This window comes from Lissotriton helveticus, chromosome 4_1 (assembly GCF_964261635.1).
Source record: "Lissotriton helveticus chromosome 4_1, aLisHel1.1, whole genome shotgun sequence".
Taxonomy (NCBI): Eukaryota; Metazoa; Chordata; class Amphibia; order Caudata; family Salamandridae; genus Lissotriton; species Lissotriton helveticus.
This window is the reverse complement of record NC_136063.1, coordinates 65723234-65743139: the sequence shown is the minus strand read 5'-3', so window position 1 is coordinate 65743139 and position 19906 is coordinate 65723234.

Genomic DNA, 19906 nt, shown 5'->3' with positions numbered 1-19906 from the left:
TAACTAAATACTAAAAATAGTAAATGTGGAGGAGGACACCTCAGTACATGCCCCCGGCCCTCCTCCCCCGCCAGAACCAAGAATCCCCCAGAATAAAACACACAACTCTATTAAGAAGCGATATTAAAACGAAACAGGGGAAACAGTAAACACCACCCGGCCTCCCGTAAATACAATGGTAACGAATCCCACTTCAGAAAGACCATGGTTTCAAGCCCCAACAATCAGTCTCATCCTTGCCCCTTCCGATCAGTCGTGCAAGCCCCTTCCTGATGGACTGTCGCCTCCGCAGGATAGTCAAAATGCAGAAACAGTTCAGTAAAGTTCCTTCCGAGGCGAGGCAAAGTTATAAAGTCGCTGGGAACTCTGTCAGCAGCGACAATGACCCTCATCGACATGAGCCTACGACGTCGTTGTCTCTGCAATCGTAGTAAAGCTGCCGAAGAGGGGAAAAACACTGTTTCGTTCCGTAGATAGTTCCCACCAAGAGTATCCGGAAGGGAAGCCCCAACTGATCCACACATGGTAGGCAACGATGGTTGACTTGGCAATACGTAGAGAGCATCGAGTACACGATCGTTGGCCATCACACTGCCATGAAGCTCCGACACCCCTCGTGGCACAGGGCCCACTGCTGTTACAAGGACCTCCGTGGGTGGTATAGGCCAATCAGGATACTGAAACGGATCAGGGTCCGGTCCCTCATGTCCATGTCCGTGTGTGACCGCAATCATTTTCTGGACAAGGGACTCCACATGGGAATGCAGTGCCCCAATAGCTGCCAGTACAGTCCGTATCGACGGTTCAAACTCGGTCCGTCCCAACAAATTTTGTTCCGAGGCAACCATGTTCGCGTCCCCCAGAGGCACCGGAATTCCCCGGGGGAACCGGCAAATTTGGGACGGACTGTCACGGAGGGAGACCGAGGGCTTACCAAGACCACAATCCAGGCTCCGGTACCGCAAGTGAAGACTCCGACTCGGCAAACACCGGCGGCGGCAAACCGGGTCCCCGGGCCAGGGACCCCGCCCACAGCCACAGTCGTGCCTTGTCAACCCTCCATCATTTGTAGGCCAGAGCAACAACCGCCGTCAAAATCGGGCTTAGAAAGTTTTCCACATCCAAGAACCGGACCCTGTCGATCACCCACGGCCGATGTTATTCAACTGGAACCCGGCTGGGCCAGTACTCGAGCCCCCGGCTCACAAGCTGGTGTAGGCCCCAAACTAAAACTCAACATAACTCCGTCCACCAAGCTGGTAAAAGTCCTGGGATCGCACCAAAATACAGCACAGCAGTTCCCATGCCCGGAGGCAGGGTGTAAATTCAGGATTTGTAGCAGGATTATCCGGCGGGGGACGGAGGTCATCTTGGTTGCTAGCGTAGCTCCTCCCCCCATTCTACCTAATTTTAGGACTGCATTGTTACAGCAGGTGATCCCCAACTGTACACTCCCGCAAACCAACAAGAACACAGTAACAACTGGCAACAGTAATTTGCACAGACCTCAGATCCATCACGGGAGCCAGGGGATCCAATTTGAAAACCACTCCTGTAAGGGGGCACCTCCTTCTTCATGCGTGCTTCTCTGTAGATTATTCAGTGCTTGAATGGCGATTGTCAAAGTTCATTGTCCATGTCATTCCCTGGTTGAACCTACAGCACGCAGCACCAATCTTGGCACAGACCCCTCTCTCCATCGCAGTCATTAAGTCCAGCACATACCGATGATGCATTACCATGAGGCGGATGGCTCGCATTTATCCAGTATTAGGGTATCTTTCATAGATTCACATGCCTGAATCATTCCCCGTCTTCGGTATGGAAGTCTCCGGTACATAAATAAAGTAATGTCTCATTAGACAGATAGAGTAATAGGCCCAAGGCCTCACATTAGTAACATATACATGTCCTTTTGTAAAAATGCCCAAACTGTAGAGAAGAGCCAATCAGCTACCACCACCCTCTAGAACCTTCCTGGAAGGAGCCCTAGTCCCTCAGATGTAAGGGAGTCTCCACTGAGCTCTGCTCAGTTTACTTCATTTCTGGATTTCCAGTGTTTCTTCTCATATATTTCCATCTTCTGAGTGAAGTTCTTCTGTTCTTCATGGCAGATACACCTAAGAAAGGCCTTTTTAGGCCCTATGGTTCCTGTGGTAAAAAGAGACTTCATGTGGATGACCAGCACAGAGATTGTTTCTACTGCCTTTACCCGGATCACTCTTCAAAGGACTGCAAGGTATGTCGTACCTTTTCTTCAAAGACCCTCAAAGATAGGGAGGGGCGCCTCTTAATTTGGCTGCAGAGGCTGAAAGACAAAGACCAACTAGAGTCTTCTGAGGATAGTGAGGGTTCTTCAATATCCTCCAAGTCCTCTCAGAAAAGACCAAGGGTGGCTTCTCCAAGCCCTTGGTTGCAGCCACCTCAGAAGAAGACACATAAAAAGTCTTCAGAGGGACATTCCAAGGCTCTGCCACCAAAGGTTTCTCCTCAGGAGATTGTTCACACCTTTACGAAGCCTTCTTCCACTCCGTGGACGAGGGCCTCGTCGACGGTGGCTTCAACGACGAGAAAATCTACGTCTACGGCCTTGTGTGTGACCTCGTCAACGACGACTGTTTCCACTTATGTCACCTCTTCTTCACTGTCTACGTCGACCACGCAACTCCATCGTCGACGGCCAGTAGGTCTGTCTCATCGATGATAAAGATAAAGAAGACATCGTCAACCTCCAAGCAACCGTCGACGCTGCAATCGCCGACGACAGTATTGACGACGATGAAGACTGTCCCGTCGACATCCACTCCATCGTCGACGAAGGCTCCGTTGACGACAACACCGTAGACGAGATCCTCATCGACGACAACAACGTCGTCGTCGACGGCTCAGTCGACGGGAACTCCATCAACCATGGTGCCCGTCGGCGCTTCCCTGTCGACGACTACACCGTCGACGGGCCCGTCGACGACGACGGATTCTAATTTGAAAAGTACATATGTTCATCTTAAAATAACGAAACATACCTTGACGCCGGCCCTGACTTCGCCTAGTAGGGTCCAGCCATTGCCTCCAGCTCACCTCTTGGATGAAAAAGATTCTGATGAGGGCAGTATGTTTCGAACAGCGACAAGCCCTTCTGAACTTAACGTGAAATATCAGGACAGTTCGGAATATGAGGACCAGCATCAGGAGGATCGGAATGTTTATCCAGAGGAATACCATCCGCCTCCTCCACCTCCTCCCATGGTTTGCCTACTAGCATCTTTAGTCTACGGCCTACAGTTCCTCATTACGGACTATAAGCTGAGATTCCCTACTTCTGCCAAGTCTCCACTTCCAGCTGTATCTCCACCGCCAAGACCACAACTTCCACCCTTGAATCTACAACCTGGGCCTGTCATTCCACCACCTCCGCCTTCCACAGATGACGAGGAGGAGGAACCACATGAAGAAGGGGAACTTCATGATTCCCAGTCTGCTCATGATGAGTGGGACGCCTATGTCATACCCTGTCCTGCTTCTCCCGTGCCTACACAGGCTGATTCACCTCCTGAAGAAATTGGGGGATTTCACAACATAGTAGAGAGGGCGGCGCAACGTTTCCAAATAGCTATGCTGTCACACCAGCAAGAATGTTTCTTATACGATTTTAAGGAGCCTTTTAAGAAATCGGTCAGATCTATACCTATTATAGAATACATATGGGATCATGGTGTGAAAATTATGCAAAACCCTTCCTTGGTGTCCCCGGTGTTGCCTCGTCTGGAGAAGAAATACCGAGCTCCGGATACTGCTCCAGCTTGCTTGACAGGACATCCCAAACCAGACTCTGTCGTCACGCAGGCTGCTCAACGAAAATTGAAAAATCCTCCTGCCCCACTAGTCGCCCCTCCGGACAAAGAGGGTCGAAAGCTTGATAACATTGGGAAGAGCTCCTCATCAATGTCGACTTTAACAGTGCGTGCATCCAATTCCTTGGCACTGTTAGGGCGTTATAACAGCAGTTGTGGGCAGACAGCGCTCCTTATCTTGCGGCCTTACCAGATGAGTCGAAGGAAGAAGCAAAAAATATCTTGCTTGAAGGTGAACGCCCTGCATCTGAAATAATAGATTGCGCAATAGATATTGCTTCAACTGGATTTCGCCAACTGGCCGGCGCAGCTGTATTAAGGCGCCAGGGTTGGTTAAAGGCAACTTCATTCCACCCAGAAGTGCAAACAAAAATCTTGGACATGCCCTACGATGGCCAGCTTCTGTTTGGAACCCACATTGACGATGCTCTTCAAGGTATAAAAAAGGATACCGACACGGCCGGAGCTTTGAGTACCCTGCAATTTAAGAATCCGCCTTTTCGTGGCTCAAGAGGAAGGGGACAATCCTCTACAAGATCTTCCTACTCTTCTGGTCAACAGTATCTACCACAATACCAGCAGCATCAGCAGCAACAGTCATCCTATACTAAGTCCTCCTTACGTGGCAAAGGTGGTCAGCAGAAGAGCGCCGCTTGGCGACAATGACCTTTCACTACCGCCAGTCTCCAGTTCATCTCCGTTCTCAACAGTTGGAGGAAGAATTTCCCATTTCCTAAAAAATTGGAAACAAATCACAACGGACCGTTGGGTTCTACAATTCGGTCATTCACTGGAGTTCACTCAAATTCCTCCCCGAACGCCTCCCCGACCTATGCTCCACAAAAATCTACGTATTCTACTCCGGGAGATTTCAATTATGCTCCGGAAGGGAGCTATATAAAGGGTTCCTCTTTGTCAACGAGGGAAAGGATTTTACTCCTGTTTCTTCCTAATATGCAAAAAGGAGAAAAAACGGAGACCGATCTTAGAGTAGTTTCGTATGGTTACCATCCAGGAAGTACTACAACTTCTCAATCCAAGGGACAACATGGTATCTCTGGATCTTCAGGATGCCTATTTTCACATCCCTATCCACCGGAATCACAAAAAGTTGTTGAGGTTTGCAGTAGTGGGCAGACACTTCCAATACCGTGTCCTACCATTTGGGCTAAAATCGGCACCTCGCATTTTTACAAAATGCCTATGTCCAGTAGCCGCATATCTCAGGCAACAACACCATCAGGTCTTTCCATATCTGGAAGACTGGCTGGTGAAAGCACCATCTCTAGAAGGCGTGTCCAAATCTTCCAATGCCTGTCTACAGCTTTTCGATCGCTTGGGGCTCACTCTCAATCAGGACAAGTCTGCCTCCAGCCTTCCCAACGTATAACTTTCCTGGGTGCTACTCTCGACATGACCCAGAAGAAGGCGTTTCTGTCACAAGAGCGCAAAGACAGGCTTCTTTCATTAGCACTTCGCATAAGTTCCAAAAAGTCTTTAACAGTGCGCCTCTTGAAATCCCTGCTCGGGATGATGTCTTCATGCATTCTGCTAGTTCCACACTGTCGTCTTCACTTGTGCCCTCTTCAGGAGGTGCTCTCGGCTCAATGGGTCCAATGTACAGGGTCATTCAACAATATCATCCCAGTGACACCTCCAATGGTCAAGGCTCTAAAATGGTGGATGTGCCCTCAGAACCTTTCTCAAGGCTTGCCTTTCTTGCTTCCAGCTTCGCAGCATATCATCACAACAGATGCGTCACTAGAAGATTGGGGAGCTTTCCTCCAAGATCTACAGGTCAGAGGAAAATGGTCCCAGACCAAAAGACAACTCCACATCAATCTCCTCGAACTGGGATTTGTCTATCTCGCTCTTCTGGCGTTCCTCCCAAGAATCAGGACCCTCTAGTGCTCGTGCGTACGGACAATACCACGACGATGCACTATCTAAACAAGCTAGGGGGAACTCGCTCTCTGACACTCTCTCACGAGTCGCAAAAAATCTGGAACTGGTTGCTCCTTCACAACATTTCCCTTCGGGCAGAGTACTTTCCAGGAACGGACAATGTTCTGGCCGATTCTCTGAGCAGACAACAAGGGACGTGTCACAAATGGGAATTGAATCCGCAGACTCTCAACCGCATATTCTTTCAATGGGGCACTCCTCTCCTGGACCTGTTCGCTAGAAGGCAGAACACCAAATGCCAACACTTCGCAAGCTGGCGTCCCCAGACGGGATCTCTTGGGAATGCATTTTCGATCGCATGGTGCAACGTCTTTGCATATGCTTTTCCACAGTTTCCCCTGGTTCCCAGGGTTCTCAGGAAATAAATTGAAAGCGGAACCTTGCACACTCATTCTCATAGTCCCAGCTTGGCCACGCAATCATTGGTTCACGGAGCTTCACCTTCTCTCCCTGAAACCGCCGATCCATTCGAAACTGTTTCCTTCTCTTCTCACAATGAACCACCAGCAAGTCCAGCATCCGGATCTGGCATCTCTCAAATTATCCGCTTGGCTCCTGAGTTCAGAGAATTTCAGGACCTAGACATTCCGCCGGATTGTAGAACAGTTCTGGCTCGGGCTCGAGCGGACAGTACCAACAAAACATACTCCTTCAAATGGAAAATGATCTGCATCTGATGCAAGTCCCAGAAGATACACCCGTTTTCATCTTCTCCAGTACAAATATTGCCTTACCTTCTCCATCTGGCAAACTCAGGTCTTGCTCACGCTTCCATTAAAGTTCACTTGGCTGCAATATCCTGTTTCAGAAGATCTTCTGCAGGCCCTTCTCTTTGGTCTAACAGGTTGATCAAGCAGTTTCTTAAAGGCCTGTTCAGGACTTTTCCTCCTGCTTGGCAACTCAACACAGTTCTTGCTCAACTCATGAAACACCCTTTTGAGCCAATACACAGAGCTGATCTTAAGTATCTTTCCTGGACAACTGCGCTCCTTCTGGCCCTTACCTCAGCAGTGAGTGAGTGAGCTCCAGGCATTCTCAATTCAAGACCCTTTTCTTCAGTTCAAACACGACAGGGTTGTCCTACGAACAAATCCTAAGTTTGTATCTAAGGTTCCGTTAGACTTCCATCTCAATGAACCTATAGTCTTACGTTCCTTCTTTCCAAATCCTCGCACAATGGCAGAAAGAACTCTGCATTCTCTGGATCTTAAACGCTGCCTAAAGTTTTACATTGACAAGACAAAGACCTTCCGCAAGTCCAATCAACTATTTGTGGCTTACAGTCAACCTAGGAAAGGTCTTCCACTCACTAAACAAAGTATCTCTCGCTGGATCTCTTCAGCTATTACATTCTGTCACCAGCAAGCGGGGCAACCGCTACATTCCAAGGTCCGAGGCCACTCCACTATCATTGCTTACTACTCTGATTCAGGCATGTGAATCTATGAAAGATACACTAATACTGGATAAGAAATGCGTTACTTACCTGTAACTGCAGTTATCCAGTATTGGTATCTTTCATAGATTCACATGCAACCCACCCGCCTCCCCTGAAAGGGCTCTTCTAGTTCGAAAATCTGAGGGACTAGGGCTCCTTCCAGGATGGTTCTACAGGGTGTTTGTAGCTGATTGGCTCTTCTCTAGAGGTTGGTCCTTTTTACAAAAGGACATGGATATGTTACTAATGTTAGGCCTTTGGACTATTACTCTATATGTCTAATGACACATTACTTTATTTATGTACCGGGAAATCCCATCCCGACGATGGGGAATGATTCAGGCACGTGAATCTATGAAAGATACCAATACTGGATAACTGCAGTTACAGGTAAGTAACGCATTTCTTCTTCCTTGATCGAATTGAGTCCAAGCTCCGTGCTGTTCATCATCTTGAGCATTTCCCACCTTGTTATTTGCAACCAGCAGGCTTTGGCTTTTGTCTGTAGTGTGAAGAAGGGTATCGACGCCACCCCGCCCTCCCCTTCCTCAGCTGTGCTTCTGTGAACGTCTAAACTCTTCTGGGATGTCCTTGAACAGAGCCGGGCCAAAATAGTCAGCTGTTCTCTTTTCTCGAGCTTGGTGCAGCACGGTCGTCTTATACTTTAACGGTTGCTGGTACAAATAGTTTAGCTTCACTGAAACTCGTTTGAACTATTGGTTCACTGGTCCTGTGGGGAGAGGGTCGTCGGCTGCTCCATTGCCCAATTTTCACCTGTCTATGCTGCCTCGTGGTGTCCATGGTCAGGGACAGCTGCTTTCGATGGATGGTGCCTGCAAAGGAGCTCAAATGATCCTTACTTAGGCCAAGACCGATCATATTGCCCCCTCTCCTCAGTCCAGTCTGCTAACAAGTCGCAAAACGTGAATACAAAACTATTGCCTTCCACCTTTGCTATTATCTCTCTGGAGGTAAGTCTATTTTTGCCGTGCACCCGTCTGGAGCAGTGTGTGTCCTAGTTGCTGATCTCCTTGCATGCCTGTAAAGGTTGCATCTTTATTCTCCTGCGTCGCAGATCTGTGAGCACCAGATTTCCTTGATCCCTGATTTCTTAGTCAGCCCCTCTTCTTTGACGAGCGGACGGGATAACTGAGCCCTGCTAGTAGCCTTCCATGTATCTCAGTAAAGGGAGCCCGACCCCCTGTGCTCTTGGTCTAATTTCTGTTTAAGTGCCTTTTATCTCTTAAGCAGGATCTCACATCTCTTTTCCTCAAGTGGTCTGGCCTGTCTTTTGTGTTCTGAACTACGTGCTGTTTTTGCTGACGTGGCTTTGCTTTCAATTTCACCCTCTGTTCTCTCCTCAGCTACGTGGGAAAATCCTGTACTTCACCCTTGTCATCAGTTCCCGGGGGAAAGAGCTCCCCACCTCGCCTGAGCTCACAAAATCTCTGTCAAGAACCTCCACAAACTTTCCTGAAACATGCTTATGCTCGCCTGACCCAGTGGGAATGCATATCCTACTTGCTCTTGAGGTGTCATGTGTTGTGTGTGGTAGATGGGGGGTAGAATTTTTGGGGACCCTCTCTAGGAACTTGGACTGTGCTGGAAGTGTCTGGGCCCACTTAGTTATACTTCTCTCAGCCTTAGATCTGACTGACCTATTGGTGAGCGGCTTGTTGGCCTCTATCACTGCTGGGTTCGACTATAGTAATGTAGGGGGATCTAGCATGAGCACGTCCATACCTGCACATGGTGAGGGAGGTGCTGACTGTTTAGCTGCTAACGGACTGGTTGGGGTATCACTCTGGGCCTCTTGAAAGACGGCCCATAATTCTAGTAATGCCTATCTCTTGTCTCTCTTTTGATCTACATATTTGTTTTTTCTTGTGTGCTCAATTATGTTTTTGTCAAATGTTCCCTCCTTAGGCCAGTGAAATGTGTGTGCCTTGGGGTGTCTTTTTATGTGCTTGGGGTACCTACTTTCCATATGCTTTAGTGGGCAATTGTAGGAAGTACGATCTGCTTTCATAGTTAGCCCTACTTTTTGCTGGTGTTATGCTGTTTTCTGACTAGTCTGACTGGGATCCTGCTAATCAGGATCCCAGTCACTGTGCTCCCTCCCTAAATTTGACAATGGTAAGTATTTTGGTATCTCCACAATTGGCTACTGACGTACCCTTGTATGTCCCTAGTATATGGTCTCAGGGGTCTCCCATGGGCTGCAGCATGTATTATGCCACCCTTGAGAGATCACTCAAACTGTGACTACAGGCCTGCCATTGCAACCTGTGGGAGTGGGCGCTTGCACTCCCACAACAGATATATGTTTTCTTATGATCAACTCCCAGGTAGGACTATGTGTATTGGGCTGGGGTGGGGGTGTTTGCCAGCACCACCAGACTGCTTAGAAGGGCACATTTGGTGCCCTCCTTGCATACTCCAGTTTGAGCCAGTTTAGTGATCCTTTGCTTTCACTCTGGTTGGAATCTGGACAAAAGACCTGGTATCCTCTCTTTTGTTTAGCCCCTCCTCTCAATCAATCAATCATGCCATTTGTATAGCGCACTACTCACCCGGGAGGGTCTCAAGGCGCTTGGGGGGAGGGGTATGCTACTGCTCGAACAGCCAGGTCTTGAGTTGTTTCCTGAAGGCGAGATGGTCGTGGGTCAGCCGAAGGTGGATGGGGAGGGAGTTCCAAGTCTTGGCAGCCAGGTAAGAGAAGGATCTTCCTCCGGCGGTGGCTCTTCGGATGCGTGGTACGGCTGCGAGGGCAAGGCTGGTGGACAGTAGCTGGCGGGTGGGCGTGTAGAAGGTCAGGCGGTCGTTGAGGTACTTGGGGCCCAGGTCGTGGAGAGACTTGTGTGCGTGGGTGAGGAGCCGGAACGTGATCCTCTTGTCGACGGGGAGCCAGTGCAGGTTCTTCAGGTGGCTGGAGATGTGGCTGCGTCGGGGGACATCCAGGATGAGTCGGGCGGAGGCGTTCTGGATGCGCTGGAGTCTTTTCTGTAGCTTGGCTGTGGTTCTGGCGTAGAGGGCGTTTCCGTAGTCCAGTCGGCTGGTGACGAGTGCCTGGGTGACAGTCTTCCTGGTCTCGGTCGGGATCCAGCGGAAGATCTTGCGAAGCATACGCAGGGTGTTGAAGCACGATGAGGAGACGGCGTTGACTTGTCTGGTCATCGAGAGGGAGGGGTCCAGGATGAAGCCCAGGTTGCGTGTGTGGTGTATTTACTATGGGTACTGTATCGATCCCCCTATTTCTGACCCTTGTCTGGTTAATAATTAACTAGCAGCCATTCAACTGCACAGAAACCCGTTATCTGATTAGCCACACAACGGCACAGAAGCCCGTTATCTGATTAGGTCATAGCGCATACCATCTCATTAGGCAAGCACTATTCCTTCAGCCCCCTAATAGGCATACGGTGTTCTCAAAACAAATCAAACCTACCACGACCTGGGAAATCCCCACAGCCATTGTTTTGATTTAGCCGAGAACTTCAGTAAAGAATGTGCGACGTATTTATGTCCATCCTTACGTCAATCCCGGCACCTTTCAGGTATAAATAATACCGACATTGCCTTAAGCAAACACACGAGGTGGTGACAAGATTGGAGCAGCGAGACTTGCTGAGGAGCCCAGCTGACAGCGAAGCCCACAGACGCTGCCCCTCCTTTCTGACGCGCTGAGAGAGAGACGCTGCCTTTTCTCCTGCCGAGAAATCCAGCTCCGGCGCTTCCAAGCCGCCCTCGCAGGCAGCTGGAATATCAAGACCTGAGATAGAGATACCAGCCCTCCAGCCTTCTAAATCCCAGGTACTGAACTGAATCATCCTTTGTAGAGAATTCTTGAAGCAGACCCTTGGCAAAGCAAACTTAACTTAAACTGCTACTTATCTACTCCCGCCACGTATTAGGCTTAGGTCAGGTACATTGGGGTAGGCGTAGTTAGAAGCACCAGTTGAGTACGATTAGTCAATGTATATATGTATGTATCTATTTTATCCATTTTAAGTATCATATGGCTAAGAAACCATATCAATGCTTTTACAGTATTATTTTATAATTCTGTTATTACTGTATGCACTTTACTTAACTCTAAGTATTACAATAATAGCGATTCATTTCTCTTGTATGAGAAAAGAGACTGATCAATAAATAACATCTTTTTATTGAACACGCCCGTCTCTTCCTTTTCTCTACAATCTGGTGAAACTAAGAATGCACTGAACTGACTGAGTAAAATAAGTTGTCTTTTGTTTTCACACGACTCTAGAGATACACTCTTGATTAGGGGAGAGCAAAGTTGTCATGTTCTATGGTTGTCAGAAACTAAATCCCTTCTTGTCTATCCAGGGAAGTTAAACTCCTCCTTGTCGATTCGAGAAAGTTTCTAGTGAACTCTGAGCTAGCTGGCACAAACATTAAACTTTAAGTCTAATATCGTCAGTAGAAGACCTAGTTAACCTCTGTCCTACGTCTATACTATTGAAAATATTATTCCAATGCGCAGAGCCTATTGGGATGATAGGAACTACACTACATGGCGCCCAACGTGTTTGGATGGGCGATAAATCTAACGTAAGACATTAGAGTAACTCAGTCGTGCTTTTTCACACAGACCCCTTTTCCCCATAATACTCCAAAGACGTCTGGAGTGGGTGAAAGGTTAAATCCGCCAAACTTAGTAGGAGGAGACTCCTATGTATGGTTCTTGGTTTATTCAACGTTGAAGGATACACTGTTCCAAAATATTGTGCATCTAATCTTTGTTTCCATAGAAACCTGATCTGCAAATGAATAAAATAATTTTCTTGACATTAGAATGTCAGAAACTGAAGAAGAAAGGGAGACAGCTAGAATAGCAGCTGTACTCATAGCAGCTGACAATACTCTGCTACAGCAAGACCTGGAGGCAATACTCATCCCGGTCAACATAAGGAAATCTATAACTTCAAAACGTATAGAAAATGGGCTGACACCGAGAGGTGGTACAGTCATATTCGTAATTGAGGCACACGAATATCGGCAGACAGAGGTATTCTATTCATGGATAAACTTTCCAGCAGCAAACGCTGTAACAAAGGACTTCCACTATTACAAAATAGAGGAACCTCCAAATGACTACACTCCTTTCGAGGAGGTGGAAATACCACTCAAATACCAAGAGCACCTGCTCTGGTTTAATGGCGCCCTAAAACATAATAATCACATCACCAGGCTCGGTCCACTAGGTAGACCAGGAGCAACGTGGCCGGTCCTATCCGGATACACACCACATCCAGACATTGAAGAAATGTCTGCACCAGATCTTTTAGCACAGCTAAAACAACTAATTAAAATACACAGACAATTAGTCCAATATGTAATGCGGACTTCAACAGTCCTACCAGCTATTAAAATTCCACAGCTGATCCCTCACCAGGGGAACACAAATAAAATTACACCACAGAACATACAGTCCTGTCTAGGTAAAGTACCCGGAAAACGGGAACAAATTCCATTCTGGTTAGCACAAAAAATCACTCAAATAGAGGCGGTATTTCCAGATACCACCCCGGTTGAGAAACACAGGATTCTGACTATCTGTCTTCCAATGGGAATCGCACCACATGTGGAGGACTGTGACACTTGGGGTACAGTCTTTGCTTCCATTTACACAAAAACACATGGTGTTCCATCCATGTCAGTAATACCAGATGTGCTAAAACAAATTCAAGATGAATACGGTCCAGAACCTGCTTTAACTCTTGGTATGAAATTACTAAAAGACTTCAAGCAGGTCTCGGCAATATTACTAGCCAATATAAAGGGAGAAGCAGCAAATGTGGCGATCCGCCAGAGGTTAAAAGAGACAGATATAGCAGACCAACCATTTGAAATTGCCAGAATCATAGAAAAATCCTATGAAGAACTAGGAAGAGATAGTTTGGGTGGAAAACCGGTGAAACCCCAACTCATTGAAAAACCTGAAAAAATATTTATTAAAAATAATCTAAACACTCAAAAAAGAGCTGGGATGGAAATAAACAATCCACTCCTAAAGAAAAAAGATTCCAGTCCAGAGGAAGGTCTCCTCGGCGGAGAGAAAGATCTCCGGACCAAGGACACAAGTCTCCCCAAAGGGAGCCCTCTGAGAAAAAATACAACCTTAGAAATAGGGATAATCTGAAGAAACCTGATAGATTTCAAGATATTGATACACGTCCCTCTCAATCTTTTCAGACTTCCTCGCAGAAATCGGAAAGAAGAGGACGGTCAGAACACAGGGAAGAGCACGTCAAGTCCAAAGACAAGGAACCTGCTCATCAAAATAAAAAATTACAGTTTCCAAAAAAGAAGGTAGCCAGTATTAAAGTAATCAACCATGCCGAGAATACTGAGGACACAGCTGAAAAACAGAGAATGGGCTCAGACAATGCTAGACAGCGCAGCAGAAGTGAGCATAGCTCGCAAGATCCTTATGAATCATCTGGAGACAGTGGACACGAATGAATACATTCAGGTGGAAACTGCAGATACCAGAGTTAGCAAACCTCATAAAATATATGAAATAACATTGCGTATAGAGGGTGATAAGACTAGGAAAATAAGGGGTCTCTTTTGGGATAATCTCTCCAAAGGCTATGATATCCTTCTAGCTGAAAGAGACTGGCCACCAGAGTTTGTCAGGGAGTGCCCTCATGGCGAAGAAATAATTATGCCTGCCTTCTCAAATCATATTCCAATTCATAAAAAATATACACTTGCAAGAAAGTGGGCAGTAGCCCAAGCTCCTGCATTATATAAAAACCAGATGGGATGAGGACTCTCCTCCTCACAAAATCCAGTTAAAATCACAACCTACTGCTCAGAGGCAGTATCCAATTAAGCAAGAAGCTAAAAAACGGGTAAAAGAGATCCTAGATCAACTTGAATACCAGGGGGTGATTGAAACTTGCACCTCACAAATGAATAATCCTTTGTTTCCTGTCTCCAAACCAGACAATTCATATCGTCTTGTTTTGGACTACAGACACCTTAACTCATGTTGCAAAACTTTTGCAGTACAAAACTCGCATAGTGCTGCACTAATGAATAACATAGTGCGCAAAAAATACAAAACAACATTAGACATCTCTAATGGATTCTTCTGTCAAAATATAGCACCAGAAAGCAGATATTTGACCGCGTTCTCAATAAATGGCGCGCAAAAAAAATTCTGTTGTTTGCCCCAGGGGTTCAAGAACAGCCCAGGATTATTCTCAGCAAGAGTAACAGAGTTACTACAAATATATGATGATGAGGCATTATCTTATGTCGATGACATCTATCTAACAGATGATGACTTGGATACTCACTTGAAGAGAGTGAACACCATAATACTTGGGTTCGCAGCAGAGGGTTACAAATTCAACTTTAAAAAGTCAAGAATTGCCCATCTAACTGTCCTGTTTTTAGGATATGAACTATCAAGTGAAGGCAAAAGCCTGGCTGACAATTTCCTAGAGAAATGTGCTGTAATCCAAGCACCTAGAACACTAAAAAAATTACAATCAATTCTAGGCTTCCTAAATTTCGGAAGAACTTACATTATAAATTATGCAGAGAGAGTTAAACCTCTCTATGATCTTATAAAACCAGATTTTAAAAGAATCAATTGGACTCAAAAACACACAGAAATTTTGAGATCTTTACAAACAGATATGTTAGTCAAAACAAAACTACATACACGTGACAACACACGCAACCTTGTGATTCGAGTCATCCCAGGAAGATGCGGATTCACATACCTGACCTCTAATGAGGGAGAGAAGGTACCAATTGCATACAAATCACATTTGTACACAGAAGCTGAAAAAAGGTTCAGCATTAAGGAAAACATTGTTCATGCGGTTCAAACAGCCGTAGCAAAAGAAATATACCAAGCCGACGGTAGACAGGTTACAGTCAGAACAGCAGAATCAGCTTTTGAGGCATTAACAACACCATGTAATTTACCGACAACGGCACTGAATCCAGAATGGATACAATGGGTAAATTCTGTTGCTACAGACAAAGTAAAATACTATTTTGACCCGGAAATGAAAGAATTAAAATATCTAGAATATGAAAGAGAATACCCTCTGCCAATCGACATTCTGCCTTTACGATAGTACGCCTGTATTATATATACAGACGGACATGCTCAACCCTCAGTTTGGGGAGAGCTGGCTTACAATGCCACATGCGAAATTGTAAAAGAAGTGTGGCGCGGAGGTAAATTAAGACCTCTACTTACAAAAACACACTCAGTAGAAAATAATTTAGAACAAACTGAAATAATAGCGTTAAAAATGGCGCTAGATAATGCCGATCGCGAATTCCCGACACTTATAGTGTGCGATTCGTATTACTGCGTCAAATCATACAATAACGATTTACAGAAATGGATTCAAAACGGTTACAAAGATGACACAGGTGCAACAATAAAGCAAAAAGTGCTTTGGGAACAAGTAGTTCATTTACAGAAAGAACTACCAAAAACTCACGTGATACATTCACTGAGTCATCAGCGTGATGGCGTTCACGTTGCAGGGAATTCATTGGCTGAGACAGCCACAGTGGTAGCAACTAAATCGGCTTCCGTAGCTACAAAAAAGCGTGCAGTAAAATACATTGACGGTGAAACTGTGCTGGCAGTAAAAACGTCATCAAAAGGCGACTGCTCAGCGCTACCGATCAATTACCCACTCAATTATACATACATAATCGATGCAAACTCAGTCCCTTTTGCTCGAATCCCTGGAGTGGGGGATAGAGTAATTCCAAACACGGACAGGAGAGGCTTGTTAATAGCAGACGCACATATGGGTGAGGGTCTCAGACACCTTAAGCTAAAAGATTCTCTGGAAGAATTACAATCAGTGTACTGGTGGCCAGGCATGAGCCTGCATCATCACATTTTTGTAAAAAACTGCCCAGACTGCAACAGAGATCGCAGTGGCGAGAGAAACGGTTTACTACCTTGGAGTTTCACTCCAGAATGTATCAAATCAACAAAAAAATAATAAATACACAGTATGAATAATGCGTCGTATTAACATGTAGAGACTATCTTCACTTATAATGTAGACCCCAACTTTCGGCTGACGTCGGAACTGTTATACAAAGATTTGCGAGTCTAGAATGGCATATACGCTAGAAGCATGTTACGTTCTGACCAAAATCTTTCCTTTAGCTCTAAAAACAGCTTATGGGGGGTGACTGGCCAGAATGAACATTGCATTGCGGGACTCTTCTCACTTCCTTCCTGAGGGAAACGGGATGGTGTAAAGAAAAAACCAAGGCATAAAGCAATCTATAACAGCAAAGATATTAGGTTCAGGAGTTGGGTGGGTCAAACATTTAATAAGTGTCCAACGTAGTCTAAATAACCTGCCAAGAAATTCTCTGAAAGGACTCAGTCCGTACGAACTATTGTTTGGGACTAGAATGTTAATCCAGGACTTAGATAGTCAGACTTCAGTGGTTAAAGAAAAATGCTTTGATATCAAAGATCGCTTGGCTATTTTACAGGACTTAAATGAAACGAGAAAAGACCTGAGCAAAATAAAGTTGAAACAGCAGCCAGCAACCACTGAAGAAAAACCACCTGTCCCAGCAAGGCCTGTCTGGATTCCAAAAGTCGGGGATCTAGTCAGAGAAAAGATCGCGGTAAAGAAGGAATTTGGGCCTTCTTACAGAAAAGCAGTTCCTGTCTTGTCTATCAACGGGACAAGATCAGTAGTACTACCGCCCCTTGCTGGTAAAAAGGAGAACCGAGTCATATCCATCGACCTGGTTAAACCACAATCATGTGGCCGATAACAAATAGTAGGCCAAGTGGACTCCCAAGAAGTAGCAGAACACCAAAGTTTGCTACATCCACAGAGGTTCAATCTGAAAGACTGATCACATTTGGAAAATCTACAGTGAAACAACAAGGACTATGCAACAAAGCAATGGAACTTGAACCTCTTAAAACCCAAATCAAAGCTTTTCACCAAGAAACAACAACCTACGATGATGTAACTACAGATTCTTCTAATGAAACAAAGCAAAAGCCAAAAACAAGAAGTAATCCAGAAGCAATTGGAACAATTGACAGAACGGCATCAGGCTACTTCATCAACTTCGATGATTCTTCAGAAGAACAAAGCGAACCAGAAGTACAGCCATCAACAAAAACTTTTAAAGACAAAGCAAAGGAACTTTTTCAGCAACTAAAGAGAACCAATCTGACTTCTCCATGGATTGAAATTTGGGTGACATTAGGTGCATTTGTCCTCATACTTTGGCTCATCATGGTACTATGCTTGGGACATTTCATTGAGGGAAAATATGCTAAAATGGACACAGCAAGCCAGAAAATCAACTTGGTCCTTAAACCACACACATCTTCACATGTCAAGAAAAGAGAACTTTCTTCAGTAAACTTCACAGCCAATCCTATATCAGGTGGTGTAGCATGGGACAATACTGATTATGAAATCTATGGCCCGGTTGAAATCCTGAAGTATCCACACCAATTTAAGATCTCGTTAAGTGACTTTGTAAAATCAAGCACATTTGCTGATGATTGGGACTTTGAAAGTATTAATGATATGATGTCTGACCTAGTAATGTCTGCTAAGTTTACAGAACATGATTATTTGCAGGGTTCGTCTAATTATGATCAAATGTTCTGCTATAACCACTATGGTAACCATTATCTCCATAAATCTGCACAACCTAGGAATGTTTTAAATTATAACCAATGGGAACATTGTGCTACTCCACCAAAGGGTAGTTCCAAAACATTTTTTGATAAATATTCATACTTTTCAGGGTTTAATACAAGTAATGCAGAAACATTTTATTTCAAACTGTCAAATAAGACAGGTATGAAGACCATGCTTACAAACACAAACTTGATATATTCAGATTCATTTTTTGAGCAAATGAATACATTTGGTTTTGATTTCTGGAACAGTAACATTGAAACAAAAACTGTTTGGGGTACAAAAGATTGGCAAGTACAAGGTATAGAATCATTGTTCAGAGCCTGCATGATCCCAGAACAAATTATATTTTTGAATGACACTATTCAACAAACTACCTGTCTTGGCTTAGCCAAAATCAAAGACTTAAACAAACCGTCTATTCCAAAGCCAACAACGAATAGTAATAACTCTATAGAGGTTGAGATAGACGTAAACCATATTTTAAACCAAAACAGAACACATCCTGATTGGAAACAATGGTTGATCTGGCCCTCAGACACAAATAACTGTCAAGACAGATTCCTGAACAAAATACAGGGGTTCAAATTGACCAGGCCAGACCCTAGATATTCCCAAAGGCAACATCCAGGGATAGTAACTACTTACAGTGTGGGCAAGCTCTGCCTTCAATGGCTACAAACATCCACACTGGCAGAAATTAAGCAACACCTAACTTTACTTCAAGAAGGTGCTGACTTGCGTGATTTCATTATGGGACCGCGCAAACAGCGTCAAAAACGTTTCATAGCGGCCTCTATATATGCAGCTTACAATGAAGTTTGGAAAGTAACTCAAATTGAGACAGCAGAAAAAATACGGGAAATTGACCGTATTAATTTGGAAAAATCACTTTCTGTTGTGGACAATGGGTTATTGACTCTGTCCTCCAGAATATATTCACTGGACAGTATTGTATCTTCAGCAATCGATATAATATCGCAAGACTTACTGATGTTACAACACGGTCAGTCCCAATTGCGTTCTATTGTACAACTTGGCTGGACGTTACAAAATCTGCGTTCAGGCTATGTGCCTTGGCGTTTAATCAACACAACGTCACTATTTAATATCTTTAACCTTACTGATAAACAAATCAGTTTGGCACAGAAGGGCGCTGACTATACAATTCTGAGCATTGAAAAACTTGAGAGATTACCATTGACAATGTCAGAACGACCTGTCATTGAATGGATAATACACGGGATAATAAATATTCCGATAACAACTTTCCAGTTTCAATACTGCCAAAAATATATACAGGCAGGCCAGTATGAAAGGTTGGGTAAAGGATACATTAAGTCAACATGGAACTTGCCCTATACACACGCATGTGTTAGTAATAAAGGACAAAGTGTGTTCCTTAGTGGCAATAATTGTGAAAGATCACTAAGCGGTACACTTCTGTGTCAGGGTATTAGTTTGCATGGAGCTTGTGAAGGGAACTCAAATAACCTTTCATGTCACCAGCTAGGCACACCTGCAACACAAATAGAACCATTCTTTAAGAGACTCTCGAACGGGAGTTACATTCTAAATGTAGATCGCAGATGTTGCAGTCTGCTGCCCGGAAAACCTTATCTCATAACCGTGACTACGAAGGTCATGTGCTGTGAACGAGTATTGTACCCGAACGATGCCCGAGACAGGGAGGCAAGGTTGTGGCCCAGTTTGAAAATTTCTTCTATTCGAATTGATACTTTAAGCAGAATGAAGACAGTGCTCCTACAGACGCCAACCATGTTAACGTCATCAAAAGAAACGTATGATCTCCAAGTTGCAAGGACAACTGCTGAGATTCATTCACTGTTATCAACCAATTCCCCCATACATTTCGCAGAAATACTGAGCGAAATCTTACATATTTCTGATACAAGCGGAATCGCGAGTGTATT